Source organism: Archocentrus centrarchus, unplaced genomic scaffold (genome assembly GCF_007364275.1).
Source record: "Archocentrus centrarchus isolate MPI-CPG fArcCen1 unplaced genomic scaffold, fArcCen1 scaffold_22_ctg1_1, whole genome shotgun sequence".
In the NCBI taxonomy this organism is placed as follows: Eukaryota; Metazoa; Chordata; class Actinopteri; order Cichliformes; family Cichlidae; genus Archocentrus; species Archocentrus centrarchus.
This window is the reverse complement of record NW_022060253.1, coordinates 1-17,431: the sequence shown is the minus strand read 5'-3', so window position 1 is coordinate 17,431 and position 17,431 is coordinate 1. Positions and strand designations below refer to the sequence as shown.

The 17,431-nt window shown below is 43.3% G+C and overlaps 1 long non-coding RNA gene across 1 annotated transcript; it reads left to right on the top strand.

The window, feature by feature from the left end:
- Positions 1–11,794: 11,794 nt before the first annotated feature.
- On the top strand, positions 11,795–14,731 carry LOC115775604 (uncharacterized). The gene is made up of 6 exons (XR_004019369.1): positions 11,795–12,033; positions 12,443–12,555; positions 13,566–13,737; positions 13,990–14,091; positions 14,243–14,347; positions 14,535–14,731. It is a non-coding gene; the product is annotated as an uncharacterized LOC115775604 (long non-coding RNA).
- The last annotated feature ends 2,700 nt before the right edge of the window (positions 14,732–17,431 follow it).

Below are 17,431 nucleotides of genomic sequence, written 5' to 3'. Positions count from 1 at the left end.
GCAAAGTGCAGGTGATAAATACTACATAAAATCCAGATGTTCAGAAACTTCTCGTTTTTACAAACTGAAAGCTAAAATTTGTCAGGTAAATGAAACTAACATCAGTGGATCTATATTGAAGTGAGTGTAGATACCCCGCTATGCTGCATATGAAACCATTCAAATGAAATGATCTCATAACTGATCAAATCATTCCAGGTTAAACATGAGTCCTGGTTAAAATCAAAGCCAAGAGATTCCTCTCTTAAATGTCACAAAAACTGTAAGCAGATTCTAACGATCTTTTGAACAGCAGCGCCATCTTGTGGCCATAGATAGTCAGGGCAACACTGAGAACATCCACCTGCACTCACGGGGCATTTCCAGTATTAATGTCTGAAATGGAGGAACACAGCGAAGCACCAAAAACCAGTCAGTGGTAAATTTAGAAAATGTAGAAATCAATATGAAGCCAAACCATGTAATAATGTAAAAATTATTGTGTTCTAATGACCTCCATTTTTCAGTATTTAAATACTCATTGTTGTTGATTGTCTATAACTGTCACAAGTCTTTAATTATATTAAAAATTTATTTCATGTTATTCGGTTACTAATAGGACACTTTATTGGGTAGACGTTGCTAGTACTTCGGTTGGACCCTTAGTTCCTTCAGAGCTGCTTTAACTCTTTATGGCTCAGGCTCAGATTCAACAAGGTGCAGGAAACATTCCTCAGAGATTTTAGTTCACATTGACATGATAGCGTCCCACAGTTGCAAACAGATTTGTCAGCTGCACATCCAAAACTGCGGTAAAATTTATCTCACCTCCTTTTTTGATCTCTCATCTTACTTAGCGGGATGGTTGGCTGAGGGCTCTGCTCCTGGTGTGCTTTGTGGGGCGGTCTGGGGCGGACTCCCGGGGCCCGTGTGTGTCCGATAGCCCCTGGGACTGGAATCCTGCGGCTGGCCTTCTTGTTGACGTCCGTGTGCTTGTCCTGGGTGATGGTGGTGGGGGGCTTGGGGTGGGTGCTGCCTTAGGTCTTGGGGTGGTGGCCGGGGTGCTTTGGGGGTGATGGCCTTGGCCGGATTGGCCGGTCTTTTCTGTGGGGCTCAGGGTGTGGGGTCTGGGGCCTGGGGCTCTGGATCGCGCTGGCTGCCGGTGGGTCCTCCCTGGCACTGGGGGGGGGGGTCTCTGCTGTCCTGGCGCGCCACCGGGTGGGGTGGGTTGGCCCGGCCTGCGTGGGATTTCGGTACGCGCTTCTGGGGCTCTGGGGTGCCTGCATCGTGGGGTGGTGGGGGTGGCCGTCGTGGAGTGGCTGGGGTGTACGGGGCACTGTTTTCCCAATTCAGGCCAGTTTGTCTTGTCTCTTGTTTGTGTCCCTCGTTGAATGAATGAGTGTCTGGAGTGGAGCATGCTGCTCTCTGTGGCGGGGGGCTGTGGTGCCGATCTCGGGCGCTGCGGTGCTCCATGGTGCTGTCACCTGGGCCCCGGGTCCCACCTGCGCCTGCCCTGTGCTGGGGTATGGGGAATTGGGGGTGCCTACTGAGCTCTCTTACTCCAGGTTTCCTGGTCATAAGCCCCCCCACACACACACACACGCACGCACTTACATACATGCACATATACACACATATACAAACTTTGTCGTGTGGAGAGACCACGTGCAGAGCCACACTTGCCTCTCAATTTAATTGCATTACAGACATTACAAGTCACAATACACTCTGATACACATAGGACCTTGGGGGGCAGGCATGGGGATGATGAGAGGGGGCCACTGAGATGGCCCCACCTCTGGTCCAGTCTACCGTCAGCCCCCAATTTTAATGGCACTTTAGACAATAAGGACTTTGAGGGGGTTGTGTGGTCGAGCACCGATGGATGCTTGAGGCACAGCTGTCCCCTCAATTTTAACTGCATCTTAGATACTTCATGCATTCACAAACATGAAGCCATACACTTCAACATTTATAATTTGGGTGGGAGTCGGGTGGTGTTTCGGGTGCCGGGCTGGCAGCATCGTGGGGTCGCTGTTGGCCCGGGTGGGGTGTCTACTTGCCCTGGCCTCAGAGGGTGGATAGATGTGGATGAATGTGTATCTTTGTGCATTTGTCAGTCCTCGTGGGTGTATTTGGGTGGGTGGAATATGTGGTAGGGTTGTGTGTGTGTGTGTGTGTGTGTTGTGGTGTGTGTGCGTGCGTGTGTGTGTATGTGTGCGTGTGTGTGTGTGTGGGTCGTGTGAGCATGAACATATGTGTGTGAGTGTGTGCGCATGAGCATATGTGGGTGAGTGTGTGTGCACATGAGAAAAGCTTATAGAGACTCTATAGAGCTTATTTTGGAAGAATAAATATGTTTGGCACAACAATGCATTCAGATCACAATTCTGCTTGCAAACAGTGCCAGACATGACAGGCTTTAAAAAAAAAACACGCTTGTTTGTGTCTATTGTCGAGTGAATGGGCGTCTAGTGTGAGTGGGCTACCCTCTGCGATGGGGGCGGTGGCACCAGTCTCAGGTGCTGCAGTGCTCTGGGATGCTGTCACCACGGCCCTGGGTTCACCCCCCCCTGCCCTGGGCTGGGGTGTGGGAGATCGGGGTGCCTATTGAGCCAGTGGACAGCTGGCTCTCTTCTTCCAAGGTTTTTTTTTTTTTTTTTTTTTTTCCCCCTTCCTGGTCATATCCCCCCCCCCCCCCCCTCCCCACTCCCCCACACATATACACACATACACACATAGACACACACACACGTAGGGTGGAAGGGCCACGCGCAGAGCCACGCGGCCACTTGCCTCTCCTTTTTAATTGCACTATAGACATTATAACACACACACTACTCGATACACATAGGACCTTTGGGGCAGGCATGTTACCCAGGGGTTGATCCTCATTACTGTCTGTCCCCAAATTTTATTTGCACTTTAGACATGGAGGGTTTTGGGGGGGCAGTGTGGACGAGCACTGACGATCAGCAGTTCGTGCTTGTGGCACAACTGCCCCCAATTTTAACTGCACCTTATACACCTCATTCATTCACAAACATAAACACACTCACTTACAAGTTGGGAGGGGAGGGGGGGGTGGGCCATCTCACACCCCGATTTCTTACACCTCGCCCGGGGTGGGGGTTGGGTGGTTCCTTGGGGACCGGCTGGTGGCGTCTTGGGGGTCACTGTTGGCCCTGGGTGGTTTCCACTGGCCCATCTTCAGAGGGTGGGTAGCTATGAATGAATGTGTGTCTTTGTATTTGTCATAGTCTTCGTGAGTATGGGTGGGTGAGTGATGTATATGTATGGTGTATCTATGTTTATATGTATGAGTGAGTGTGTATGTGCATGTATATGTATTTGTGCATAAATGTGTACATGGGTGTTCTTGTGGGAGTGCGTGGGGTTGTATGTTTGGCTGGACCTGGGTCTGGGCCTGTGCCTTGCCTCCTGGCCGCTCCTTGCTGGTTGCCTCTTCCCCCCCTGCCCCCCTGGGGTGTGGGTACCTCCGGGTTCCTGGGTGGGGCTGGATGTTCTGGCGTGGGTGGTGACCTGCTCCCCTGGGGGCTGCGGCGCGGGCTGCGTTGGCCTCTTCGGCGTGGGGGGGGACTCTGTGGGGGCTCGGGCGGTCCTCAGGTGCCGGGGCCCTGGGGCCCTGCTGCCGGCCTGTGCGGGGGGCTGGCCGCTGGGGGGGGCTGGGTTCTCGTTGCCTCGGGTTCTCTGGTGCCCTTGCTCCTTGACTGGGGGGGCTCCGTCCGAGACCTCCCTCCCTGTCTGCTGGGGTGGGTGTGAGGATGTCTTTGGAATGAGTGGCCGCGGGTCTTCGTAGGTCTTGGTGGGCTGCTGGCGGCCTGGGCTTCCTGGGGCTCTCTTTGCCTGCCTCTAGCTTCTGATGGGCAGGGCTGCGGCGTTCTGCCCTCATTGGTAAGTACATTTCATGACACAAACACAAATACTCACGTAATCATAATACAAAAGGGTTGGTCTGTGTAATCAAGCAATTTTTGTTTTCCCCACACAATTTTTAATTTTGCAAGTATTGTCAGTATCTTTTATGTTTAACAAGTGACTAATTATTTGGTTTATTCATCTATTTTTTTCTCTCTATTCTCTTCTTTCCTTCTCTCTTACTCTCTCTCTTTCTCTCTCCCTTTTTCTTTTCTTCTTTCTTTTTCCTAAGCCTGTCAGCTCTGGCAAAATTCATCACAGTATGCTAAAAATAATTCAATAAAATAAAGGGTCACACACTAACAAGAAAGCCTATAGAGAACCTATAGAGCTCACCTTGAAATAGCAAATATGTTTGGCACAACAACGCTCTCAGGTCACAGTTCTGTTTGCAAGATCTGCCAGACATGACAGGCTTAAAGAAAAAAGAAAAAAAAAAATACAAAAAACATTTGATCTCATGCTGTCTGTTTTAGTCCCATCAGGTGGATAACTGCTACGTTTACAATGTTTTTAGCAGAGAATTTCTCTGTTTGCAGTGTTATCGCTGTTTAGCTGCAGTGGGAGGATTGCAACAAAAAGGAAGGTTCCGGTGCTAAAAGCACATTAAACACAGAGGCGGACGGTAGTTACTGACAAATAATACTTATACTAATTGGTAAATCATAAGCGAATTTTTGAGGCTTTGGTCACAGTGGCGGATCTAGGATTTTTCTGAGTAAGGGGCCATCAAGGGGCCACAGTGTTCATAGAGGGGCCAAGTATTTTTGGTAGATGTGGTGATATATGGACCAATACAAATTAAAGCCATTACATTAAAGTTATGGTAAATCTTATCACCATGAGGTGTAAGAATTCTGTGAAGTTATGTGCCATTTCACTAAATAACAATATCAGACATTTCATACATTACAGCAATAACTGTTGTTGCTCTCCCTAAATGATTCCTGACCTGATGAAAAGGGACTGGAGGTGTCTGCCTCCTGACCAGCCTCTGGTCTACTGTGTTCTGCTGCTCTCTCCCTCCTCTCACCCTGCTCATTTTCAGCTGGCAGACTCACTCTTTTGCTCAAAAACTGCTGAATTCCCGCCTGAATAGAATAGAATAGAATACAATGCCTTTATTGTCATTATACAGGATGTACAATGAGATTGGAGGGCCACTCCTGTTCAGTGCCATGTAACTGACCCTTTCTTTTCATATTCTTCTCTATCACTGCCAAACATTATAGTTAATGTTAACCCACAAATGCAAATTACAAAAAGTACATGAATTAGTAAAATGCTAACATTCATGCCCAACACAAGTAGGGCCTCAGTTAACATTACTCTTAACTAACTTTGCTTCTTAATTAGTGTTTATCAGACTTACGCTATATGACAGCTGTAAGTAAAAAGGGATTTATGACTTATCATTACCAACAAACTCCTCAAAATGTAGCCTGGCATCAGTTGTGGTTAAAAAACTTTCTCTGCAAGATCGTTCAAATCTTCTTTTTCTTCTGTAAGCTTTATTCACGCTGGACATTCCTATTTTGCTCATTAGCGCTACTGGTGTTCGGCATGGAAATGCGTCCACCTATAATTTGATCCTCGCTCTCGGACAAAGGACAGATGAGTGACAGGACAGGGGCACTTCAGGGGGCCAATCAGATTTCAGATGAGGCCAATGCCCCTGTGGCCCCGCCCCTAGAACCGCCCCTGTTTGGTCACAATCCCCTGCAGTAGTCTCTGGAGCTTGAAAAAGGCGACTGGACTTCTTTTTTGTTCTTGAAGACGTTTCACCTCTCATCCGAAAGGCTTCTCAGTTCTCAACCAAATGGTGGAGAGACCCAGGTATTTAAAACCCCTGTGGGCGTAGTCCCCTGGAGGTGGTTATGACCCTCTATTGATCATGTGCGTGAACACGTGCCCAGGTGTGAGGGGGCGTGGGTCATATTTAATCAGTGGTTTCAGTTGAAACCAATTTAGGACTCCGCTCCATTGTTTCCTGTGGCCTATTGAGGTCACTGGAACAAAGGTGTGAATGGGGGTTGAGACGTCTGGGAAGGGAGCTCAGGACAGCACTGTAAGCGGGGGGAAAGTGGTGACGTAATCCACCTCCTCTGTTCAATGATGGTTGTTCACAGTGGATATAGATGGCTTCTTTCACTCCTCTTTCAAACCATCTGTTTTCCCTGTCCAAAATGTGAACATTGGCATCCTCAAAAGAGTGCCCTTTTTTCCTTCAGATGCAGATGTACTGCTCAGCAGTACATCTGCATCTGATGTACTCTGCTGATGCAGATGAAACAAACAACCGATACTGGCAAAGCGACTGTCTGTAGAGCAATTTGAAAGGTTGCCTTGCTCTAAAACACCTGCTATGAGCTGCATGGAAGATATTCCTATTCACCCTCGAGATGTTCATGGTGGAAGAGCTGTCAGAGACCACATTTGCTACAATTACATTTCAGAATATGTTGCCACATCCCCAGAGGACAAATAAAGACTGTCTGATCACATTTTCATTTGTTCTGATTTATTTCCTACAAATGGAGGGAAAAGCATTTGTGGATTTGAGAGAATTTACCTGTGACAAGATTCTCAATCATCCAGGTCATAGTAGTCTCTGGAGTTTGAAAAAAGGCGACTGGACTTCTTTTTGTTTCTTGAAGACGTTTCACTTCTCATCCGAAAGGCTTCTTCAGTTCTCACCTAAATGATGGAGAGACTCGGGAATTTAAACAAAAAGAAGTCCAGTCGCCTTTTTTTCAAGCTCCAGAGATCACCTGTGACAAGTTACCAAACAGGTCCAGTAATTTAATTAAGATACATTTTGTAGATTTATTGAACTGGTAACTGGAACAACATAAAAATTACATTAAATTAACCACAGCACGGTTCAAATTGTGAAACTTGTGTCATTTACTGAACATCTCTGTGTTTATGTGCTGTGGCAGTTGATGGAACTTCCTCTTGATACCTGACCATGCTGTGTAACTAAAAACAAAAGGAACTCTAATTCTCAGTCATTCTCATCACTTTGCTTCACATTTCAACTACAAGAACACAAAAAACAAACGTCTGTCTTCATGATTATACCACACCTCAGTAGTCCTATCTGGATCTTTCTCAGCAGACAGCGTATCATCATCTTCCTGTGATGGAGAGCAGTATGCTGCTTTAGAACTCTTTCCCTACAAAAATCTCAGAAGCACCCAGTGGCCCCCTCACAAGTGCAACGGACTACACCGTCAGCAACCATTGAATGAATGCCCGCACACACACACACACACACACACACACACACACACACACACACACACACACACACACACACACACACACAGTACATTTTATGTAACTTGTTCCCTGGGTGGGTGACTGTTTCAGAAGTCCCGCCGGGAATGCTTTCAGCCTCTGGGCGTCCAGTTTTCTGGCTCGGGACAAGCTCTTCTGCCTCAGAAGTGGTGGAGGTGGTCCTCCACCCGTTTTGCAAGCTTCTCCCTTCTTTCTGCTAACTATATGGGATTCAAATGTTAATCTTTGCAGGATGTCAGGCCAGTGGAATTTTTTTCCTACTCATTTTATTTACTCCGATACTTTATGTATCAATACAGTGGGAACCAAAATGGGGTACAAAAGCGGGCCTTTCAGCTGCTGCCAAGTCCTCTTTATGACCATGGCATTTCACCTACAGAAATGTTACAGCTAAAACTGTTCGTAGAAGTGAATCAGCATCCACATGAATTTACTACTCCGTTTAATTTTACGCATTTACGCGTGCCGCAATTCTCTCTTTCTCCAATTCTCCACTTTGCCTCTGCAGCTGTATGCCCCCCCCCCCCCCCCTATACACGCAACCCGTTTCAAATACGTCGAACGTTTTTTCGGGCTAGTTGCCATGGTGATTTGTCAAACCGGCGCAATTTTATGATGCTTTTTTGGGGCCTCACGCACGCGCTTACCTCAGGCTGAATACTCAGGGTCGATTGAACTAATTCTGATCAGCTGGTTCGGAGCGGGAAACTCAGAGTTGCCGATCAGTTTTTAAACTGTTTGTTGAACCTGCTTCCAGGAATAGGGCCTCCGTCGGGTTTGGTCCAGTTCTGTGCTGTTAAACATCTTAATACGTCATTTTCATACTGGGCAAGTTTGCTTTCCCTCTGAATTTTATTTTCCTAAGATGGTTTCTTAGGACGATACCTTACCATACGAGGTATGTTTGAGTTGTTTTTTAAATTCTGGAATTGTTTCTTTGGTTGTTGTGGGTTCAAACAGTAATGTCTGTGTCTAATATGTATTTTGTTACATTGTGGTAAATTGTCTTTTGTATTTCGATTTGAAAATGTATTTATTTTTGTAAAGGCTTTTGCTTATTTAGTATTTCTTCTGTGAAATGTGTTTTTAAATTTCCTCTGAGAGTATTTTAATTAACGTCTTGTCTTTTCTGTAGTTTTCACGGTGCAAAAATGAGAAATAAAGCTTAAGCATCAGTCCGAGACTTCGTTTTATTATTGATACTGTACCAAGGGCAGCCACAGCCACCGTATCGAAATGTCACGTCGAGCGTCCCACACCCAACAGAAGGCCGAGCTTTCAGCCGTGTCCCACACACACAGGCCTCTAACAACAAGCTGCACTTATTCTGCTGCGTGGAAAATGATTCTTACCTGTGAAATTCATATTTAAACGTATCTCTCATAATGGTATATATTAAATCCATTAAAATGGAGAACAAAAACCATTTGAATTCTTCATATATGCATATGTAAATATTTAAACGTGAACACTCCTGGACAAAATCTAGTTGTTAATCTGCAGAGAATGACTGCAGGTAGACTGAAGGAACCAAAGGAGACACCGGTGCAACGAAAGAGTTTATTTAATGACATAATGAGTATGAATACAACGGCAGATGGATTAAATGTAAAAGACATGCAAACTAATAATAAACGGAATATTTCAGAAATGAAAACTAAAAGATTAAATGAACGAAATAAAGAATATTCATATATAAGAATGGATTTTCTCCCTGTGAGAACCTTCTTGTTTCACAACAGCCGCGCCTTTAATGTTTATGAACTTTACATAAAACATCCTAAAGCACATTCAGAGAAAAATTGGCACTTCTAACCTCACAGCTGGATGTGTGTATGAGAAATTATTTAACGGGTGGCAACGACTGAAGAGCATGAGGAGGAAAGTCCGTGTGACTGCGCGGTGAGGTCCCAGTTCTGGATGTTGCGCAGCTCCGGGCCCACATGACTCACTGATTGCAGAAACATGTCCTCTTTAAAGCTGGCAGCAGCTCAGGTTTGTTGTGGTTTCTTCTTACAGATATTTTTCGGCTCAGAGAACAGGAAACATAAATGAGGCACTGCGCAGTTCACCTTTCAATGACATGCGTAAAAGGCAGGATGCTTACCTTTACAGGCCGCGGAGAGTTGATCCGGACGTATTTACGTCAGCGTCACAACATGCTTTTCGGACTTTATGTATCGTTTGCAACAGAAATAATCTCCCTCATCTTTTTCTCAGCATGTCGCAGAATCAAGGAAAAGTCTCCGCGTGACCATCCGTCAAATGAGAGTCGGCAAGTAGCATTGAAGTTACGTTGGTCAGTGCAGGAATTCTGCTTGTCGATTTTACCGCACACTACAGACGTCTTGCCTTTGCTGAACAGCAGGCGGGTGTTATCTTTTATATCTTGGACAGTTTCATTCCAGATAACTGTAACCTGGAAATCACTGCTCGTGTTGCCTTCTGTTGACATGCAAGTCGTATCATTTTTGTAAAATGTAAGTTCTGTCTCCAAGTCAATCCCTCCGTATTATTTGGGGACAACACACACATTTCAGCAACGCTCAAAAAAGAGGCACCGATAAAGAGCAGCTGAAGCAGTGCCATAGTGACCCTCTCTGTGTCCAGTTGCCCAGCGTAGAGGAACATCTGTATTAATATACCCTAAAGAGGATGAAAATGCGCCCCCACCTCCAAGCATCATGCCATCCTTTCTGGTGTCTGATTGGTCATCCACCGGGATGCTCAAACATCCTCAACATCACCATCTGGGACATGGTTGGAGCAGCAGATTACTTTTTTAAGCTAAAATGATGCAACATGTGATTCTGTGTGTAGGAAAATATGTATATATAGTAAATATATTACAGGTGCTGGTCATAAAACTAGAATATCATGAAAAAGTTGATTTATTTCAGTAATTCCATTCAAAAAGTGAAACATGTATATTATATTCATTCATTACAGACTGATATATTTCAAATGTTTGTTTCTTCTTTCTTCAATTTACCAGTTGATCTTCGTTTCTACCCTCAAATGTACCAGCTGGACTTTTGCTCCAAGGCTTTTAGGGACTCTTGTTTTTCTTTAATATCTGGAACTTTTACTTATTCCATACCATGCTGTTACATGTATCCTCTGCCTGCACTTGTAATCAAAGCTGTAAATGTCTACAAACAGATGGGACAAATCTTTACTCTGAGCCTTTTACAAAGAACAAAGTAAACACAAGCTGTTGTGCGCCAATAAAGTTGAGCTGATAACAAAGACACTCCCCCCAATGATTAGTCAGTCATACACAATTTTATTCATTTTGTATATTTAATTAATTAAAAATTAATGTACATCAAAGTAAGAAGCAGTAAGTCATGCCCAGGCTTGTATGGGGGTGACTTCTGAGAAGAGAGATGTGAGAAGTGCCCAGGCTTGTGTGGGAAAAGAGCAGCCATCACTTAGTAAACCAGAACCTGCTTATAGTATGCCCTCAGTCTAAGGCAGCCATCACCAATAGGCGGACCTCGGTCCAGATTCGGACCAAAATTATGTCTCAAGCGAACCCGAACCTAATACACCCGCTTCGAATGTTATCAGTCCATTAACTGGACGTTATTAGCAGTTTTCAGGCCCATAGTTAAGAGCCAGTAGGTGCCGTCTCCACCTCCTAGCTGGTCGAAAAGGTTGTTATCATCGTTCTAATCAAGGATTACTGCAATACTGAGCCAGGGTTGTGGACAATGTAAAATAAAATGATTTGTCTGTACAGAATCTGGCTACCTTTAATCCTCCGTGGCAAACCCGAGGATGCAGCTTTATTCGACCTGCTGGCACCTGAGAGTGAGCTGAAACTTCCAGTAATATTCCCATCATGGAGAGGCTGTCAGACTCTGGGAATCCTGATTCACTGTCCTCAGCTTTAAACAAACCCAGAGTTCATCTCTGTCTGTGTGTCTGTGCTGAATTGGACTTTTCCCACTCTCCTTTGTTGTGTCTCTGTCTTAACGCCAGTATTTTTATGATTAGATGAATTTGTTAGTTCTACATGCCAATATTTTTTATTCAGGTGTGGGAACAGTGGTTCAGAGGGTGCACTTCAGGACTGTTAAATGAAGTTGGTGAGATGTACTGGATTCATCCCTGTGCAAAGATATCTTCAGATTACTGGACTGACCACATCAACCTTTTGTGAGGTCTGTCTAAAGAAGACTAACAACAATTCAGCGTCCTGAGAAGATGGATGTGAGGACAGAAGCACACAAACATGTAGTTGAAGTGAGCTGACAGTAATTTTAAATGGATTTGTTCCTCTAACTCATGTCTGTCTCTCTATCAGCCCTGTGACACATTGGTGACCTGTCCAGGGTGAACCTGCCTGTGCCTGCTGGGATAGGCTCCAGCCCTCCATCCACACCCTGACAATCACATGTGGACAGACTAACTTCTTTTTAGATTGTTCTAGAAAGTCTGTTGTGATGTGTTAAGCAATGTATTCATATTTAATTCAAAAAAAGAATCAATGATTTTTATAAATTTGTGATGCATTTTTGTTTACTGATTCCAAGATGGTGTAGTGGTCTTTAGACAAATCCTGTTTGGATTTTTAAATGTTATTTCTGTTTTCTGTTGCTAGCGCAGCTCTGCAGTCACTATCCAGGTGGGTCAGTGGGAGCAGAAGCCCTCTGCTGATGTACAGGCTCTGATCAGCAACATCCAGCAAGACCCACACAGCCTCTTCTTGCTGGAGCTTTTTGTTTGCCTGTGACTGGAGAGTCAGATTTCTATTCGGGGGTTGCAGCTTTCCTGTTCTGGAGAAACCACTTCACACCTGCAGAGGTCAGTCAGTTTGCAGAGGTCATAAAACCCCTCCCACCCTGGCTTTCATGTGGTGGATCTTATTAAACAAAACAGCAATATTTCAGTGGCTGCTGCTTATACCACAGGTTTACACTCTACAGATCTCTGATGGGCTCCTTCAACAAAGATGTTTAGTAGATGTTGGTCTCCAGTTTGATGCTCAGTATCTCCAAAGTTTGTTTCTGGTTTATTATTAATTCATACAAAGTAATGTGATATCTAGTAATAGTATAACTGTGTCAACCTGGTGCTCTTCATTTATGAAGAATTAATATTGGAGTATGAATGTTGGACCCTGTGTATCTGTGTTCTCTGGGCTTTTCTGACCTTGGTCTTTTTGCAGGGTCAAACAACAAACCTCGTATTACTGTACATGTTTCTTTCTCAGGTGGATCGTGATATGATTGTGACCCGGGCTGCCACCTTTGGTCTTGTGAGGAAGCAAAGCTCAGAAAGAAGGAATCCCTGCAGTCCTGTTCTTTTAGCTCCAAGCCTGCTCAGGTTAGTCATAGTTGTAGAACACAATAACGAGTGCAATAACTGAGGTATAAAATTTGTGATTAGACAGATGGAAAAGAGAGAAATGTCTTCTATAATTATCACTATTTTAATCTTCGGTAACTTCGACATGCTGAGGTCACAAAAACAGGAGAAAAGAACTGCCCGGATGTTTGTCACCATTTGCCAAGAAGAGCACAATAAAGTAATGACAAATGTGACTTTGGCCACAGTTCTACAATAATAATTGACACAATAATAACCGTAATTGATTGTTACCATATAAAAAATACTTGGAATGGCATAAAAGTCTACAAAAGGTTTTATCCTTGTAACATCTGTAGCATCACCCTTACATAAGTCATGAATATGGGTAATTAGGTTCATAGCTTAGTGAGAGTATTACTATTTTTAATATTCAAAGTATCATAAGCTTGCCATGGTTGAGATGATTCTTGAAAAAATATTATGAGTTACTGCTTGAGCAATCTGCAGAAAAACATCTACAGGAAAAAAGGGAAAACCGAGCATCAGGAGTCGGACAAACACAGTTGATGCTGGGTAGCAGTGGGTACAGACACACGATGAGTGAAAAGTGGGAGGTGGAGATAAAAGCTCAGTGCATCAGGGACGTTCCCAACACCCTAGGCCTATAGTAGTGTCACTAGGGGAGATGGGGTGGTTCAGGGTCACCTGATCCAGCCCTAACTATAAGCTTTATCATAAAGGAAAGTTTTAAGCCTAATCTTAAAAATAGAGAGGGTGTCTGTCTCCTGAATCCAGACTGGGAGCTGGTTCCACAGAAGAGGGGCCTGAAAGAAACTGTATTCATTCAGAATCAGGAGCTGCTACACCACCCAACATCTCACTGTCCATGATTATGAAATGCTGCCACCTGTCCTCTGATCTGTTTGTTCTGCTGTTGAAATGAAGATCTAAAGTTATCTAACCTTGAGCTCTAATGTTTAGTAATATAATATTCTTCACTTCTGCATGTGATTTTCTCCAACTAGCTTTAATCACAGAGGAAGCAGCAGAGCAGCAGACAGTTTGAGAGGTTTGGGCTGACAGATGTGACAGCATGGAGAGACTGTGGTCCTTACCCTGAAGAACTGCAGGAGTCACAGAGGAGATGAGTCCATCTCACTGTCTGGACTTGCTGACTGATGTTCTTCTGCACTGCAGGTGTAGCACAGCACTTACAGGCTGCTTATATCTGAATCTTTGAATATTGGTGCTGTGTTTTTATAATAAATAGGCTGAGTTTGGGACTTTTATACACACAATGAAACCCAGCAACCAAGCAATACCTGTTACTGTTGTCTAATAAGTGTGTAACTCTTTAATCTTACCTGCTGCCCATCTTAGGAGTGTTCATATAAACATGGAGGAAAAAGATGGAAGAATCTGAGCTGAACTTCCTGTTTCCTGCTACAGATGCTGAGTATGACTTCAGAGGCCAGCTGGTCTGCAGAGTTACAAGTGAATCAAGGCGGAGGGCAGTCTGCCTGCAGCTTCAAAGAAAACATGCAGGTGAAGGTATGTGGATCAGTCGATAACCCTGTCGCTACTTTCAAATGAGAGCCTATTATAGAGAGACAGTCTGAGCCACTTTAGCCTCACAAGAAGGACAAAAATAAAGATCCAACTTTGACCATAATACAAACTAATCACTGCTGTGTGTTTTCAGACTCAGATGGGCAGGATCTCAGCATCAGACTGTCCAAACAGGCTCCAGCTTCAACAGCAGACTGAGACAGACAAAAGAAAACCGCAGCTTCAGTGGGCTCCACAGGTGAGCGTGTTCCTGCACCAATCAGCATCTGTTCTCTGTCGGTCTGTGTACTTTAATAAATACAAGTACAAGTACATTGATAAGTACAGTAACCTAACCATAGTAACCATACAGCAGTCACTCAAAACATCTACTTTCTAACTGCCTGGCTGCTGCCTGAACCTGTGCTTCCTTTATTCCCCTCAAGGTCAAAGGTGACGTTTTAAAGAGTCTTCAGAGAGAAGGGACTGATGTCACGTGTCGATCACAGCGATTATGAAGATGACAGCAAGAGCAACTACGACTGTAAAAGTCTGACCACGACTGTTTTGCACTTGTTTTACAAACAAAAATCAAAAAAACTCAGTTTAACTGAAAAAACTGCATTTTTACAGGCCACACTCACTGCACATAAGAAAAGAATAATTTAATCACTGATGACTTAGTGACTTTATAAAAGCTTTAGGTAGAGCCAGCTTTGAATATTAACACTTACCATATTGTACCTGTACAGCGTGTTTATGTACATGTATGATGCATGAGATGTTTTTCATGTTGAGGTCATTTCCTGATTTCTTTTGTAATCTTTCTTGGTTTTCTCTTCGTTGGAACTGATTGTGAGTCAGTGTGTAACCTCACCTGCTTCAAGTTTTTTGATTTCTGTTTATTTAAATTTCTGTTTCATTTTGATCTGTGTTGTGTGACCCTTGCAGACTGTTTTGTGGACTGCTCGCCTCGCTGTGTGTACCCACTGCCTGTTTTTGACTAAAGATTTGGATTTTTGACTTTTACCCCGTCTCTTTGTGTCCTTCGAGTCCTCTTCCTCTGAGTGAGGCACATACACATGTTTGAATTCAGTAACTCAGCTTTGCCACTGTTTTCAGCTGTGGTCAGCAGCAGTGACTCACAGCAGGTTTGAGAAAGGAAATTCATTTTATAAAGTGATTATAGTTGAGATAATAACAGTGTTTTTATGCTTTTATTATTGAGTTATTACCTTTTAAACATACATGCGGTCAAATTATAAAGTTCTGTTTAAAGCAGGAGCTGTGAAAAATCCTTCTGGCATTAGGACTGGCATATGATAAAGTATCATTAAAATAAAATATCAAAGTAAAGTATAATTAAAATAAAGTATCAAATCTTTAATAAAATATTAGAAAAATGTGCTCTTATGCTATTGATAATACTGTCAATCAAATCAAATTTATATACAATTTTTTATTGTTTTTGCATATAACTGGATTGGAGGTGGTGACCATAAGCATACCAAAACAATGACAATTCACAATAGAACATGAATTAATGGTCTAACTCATCATTAATAATGAGCCTAATCCTCTCATCAGTGTTACATTGTTCTTCCAAGTCTTCACAATGTTAAGCTTTTTGTTTGCTTATATTTTCCCTTTTATTTTATAATCAAAACTGTGACCAAAACTACTCTCCTTCTCAAACTAATAATACTGGCAGTCCAGGGCATCACTGTATGCTGAGCTAGGGTTAGTAATTCAGACTCTAAATGTCATCCATATTACTTTTGCTGAATCTAACAAATAAGTAGGAAATTGCATAAGAAGTGGAATATTATTTAATATCCATATTGATTATCAGTCTTCATTTTCACCATTGATCCACCCAGGGTCTTGGTGGGGATGGGCTCTATCCTGGGATCCTTGGGTGAAAGTTATGTTGCACCCTGCAGGTCTGCAGCCCATCAGTCATATCTAACATTTGGTTCAGGATTATAAATCAAACTAAAATCAAAGCAGGCTCCTTGCATGGAAATGATGAGCTGGCTGTGAGCGTTCTTTGACTCTCCTCCACCTGCTTCATCAAACCTCAGCAGTAAACATATATGAAGGCAGCAGCTGACACAGTAACAGTGAGTGCAGCGCACTGTGCAGTCTAAACTCTGCTCTGATGAATTCTATGAATGTACAGCGAGTCAATCAGGATTGTGAAACGTCAGCTGCAGAGCCTCCATCATCAGATCCCTGCCCGGTTCATTTTCCATCTTATAAACAATACTTTAGAGGTTTTAGTGAAGTCACACTGTGACAGTGACGTGCATACAGGTGCGTGTGCGTCATCAGTGGCTACAAAAGCCCTTTTCTTAAAGGATAAAGTGGTGTTTGAGCCACAGTTACGGCGGAGCAGCGGCTCTTGAAATGGGACGCAGCCTTCCTGCGGCAGATAGCTAGCAGCAGGAACCGGACGCGCCAGGTTAGCCTAAGAAGCTACTGAGGCGTCCGTGACAACCACCATAGAAACAGCCTTTTAAGACCGTTTTAAAAACATCCTCAGAGTTCAAACGAGCAAAAATGATTTGAAACAATTACAGCTGCAGAGCTGTAGCGGCATCTTTAAACGTTGTTTACACAGATGATCATGAATGATACGATGTAGCTAGCAGTGAATGAGGTGACGTCATTGTGTGCGCATTTCATAGGGTAAAGGCATCACCTGAATATTATTTTAATTAATATGTGTTTACTTTCTCTGGACCAGCTCAGGTCCACATTACAATTTCAGCCTACAAATGATCTCAATATTAACATACACTAACATCAGTGCACTTTATGAAGCCAAATATTTAAAGTAAATTAATAAATGTTCATTCATGTCTCTGAAATAAGTACAGCTGTTCACGTTTGTCATTACAATTTTATTTTATTTGGATTGTGAACTTCAAATTGTGTATCTAATCAGAGTTTAAAATGTATCATGATAATTAAAGCTTAGCAACCTTCAGTCAAATCAAACAGTGGATCCAGGCTGAGACTGGATGACAGCTTTAATCTCTGCAGAGTCACAAACAGATACAAAGTTACAAATCACAGACAAGCAGCCCAGTCTCATAATTAGGAAACTAAAATGTCTCTACTGTACACTACACAGCAGTGTGAGCATCAAAAAAACAACAAATGAAAAGATAACATCCACATAAAGATGATTTAAAAGTAAAATTAATAGGCACTTTTAATATTTTAAAGGCTCTCTGTCAGAGAAAAGACAGAGCCATGACACTCAAGAGCTAGACACAGAAATATGGAAAAAATGAGACATGTGTAACAGCAAAGATTTTGTCCACTGAAAATAAAA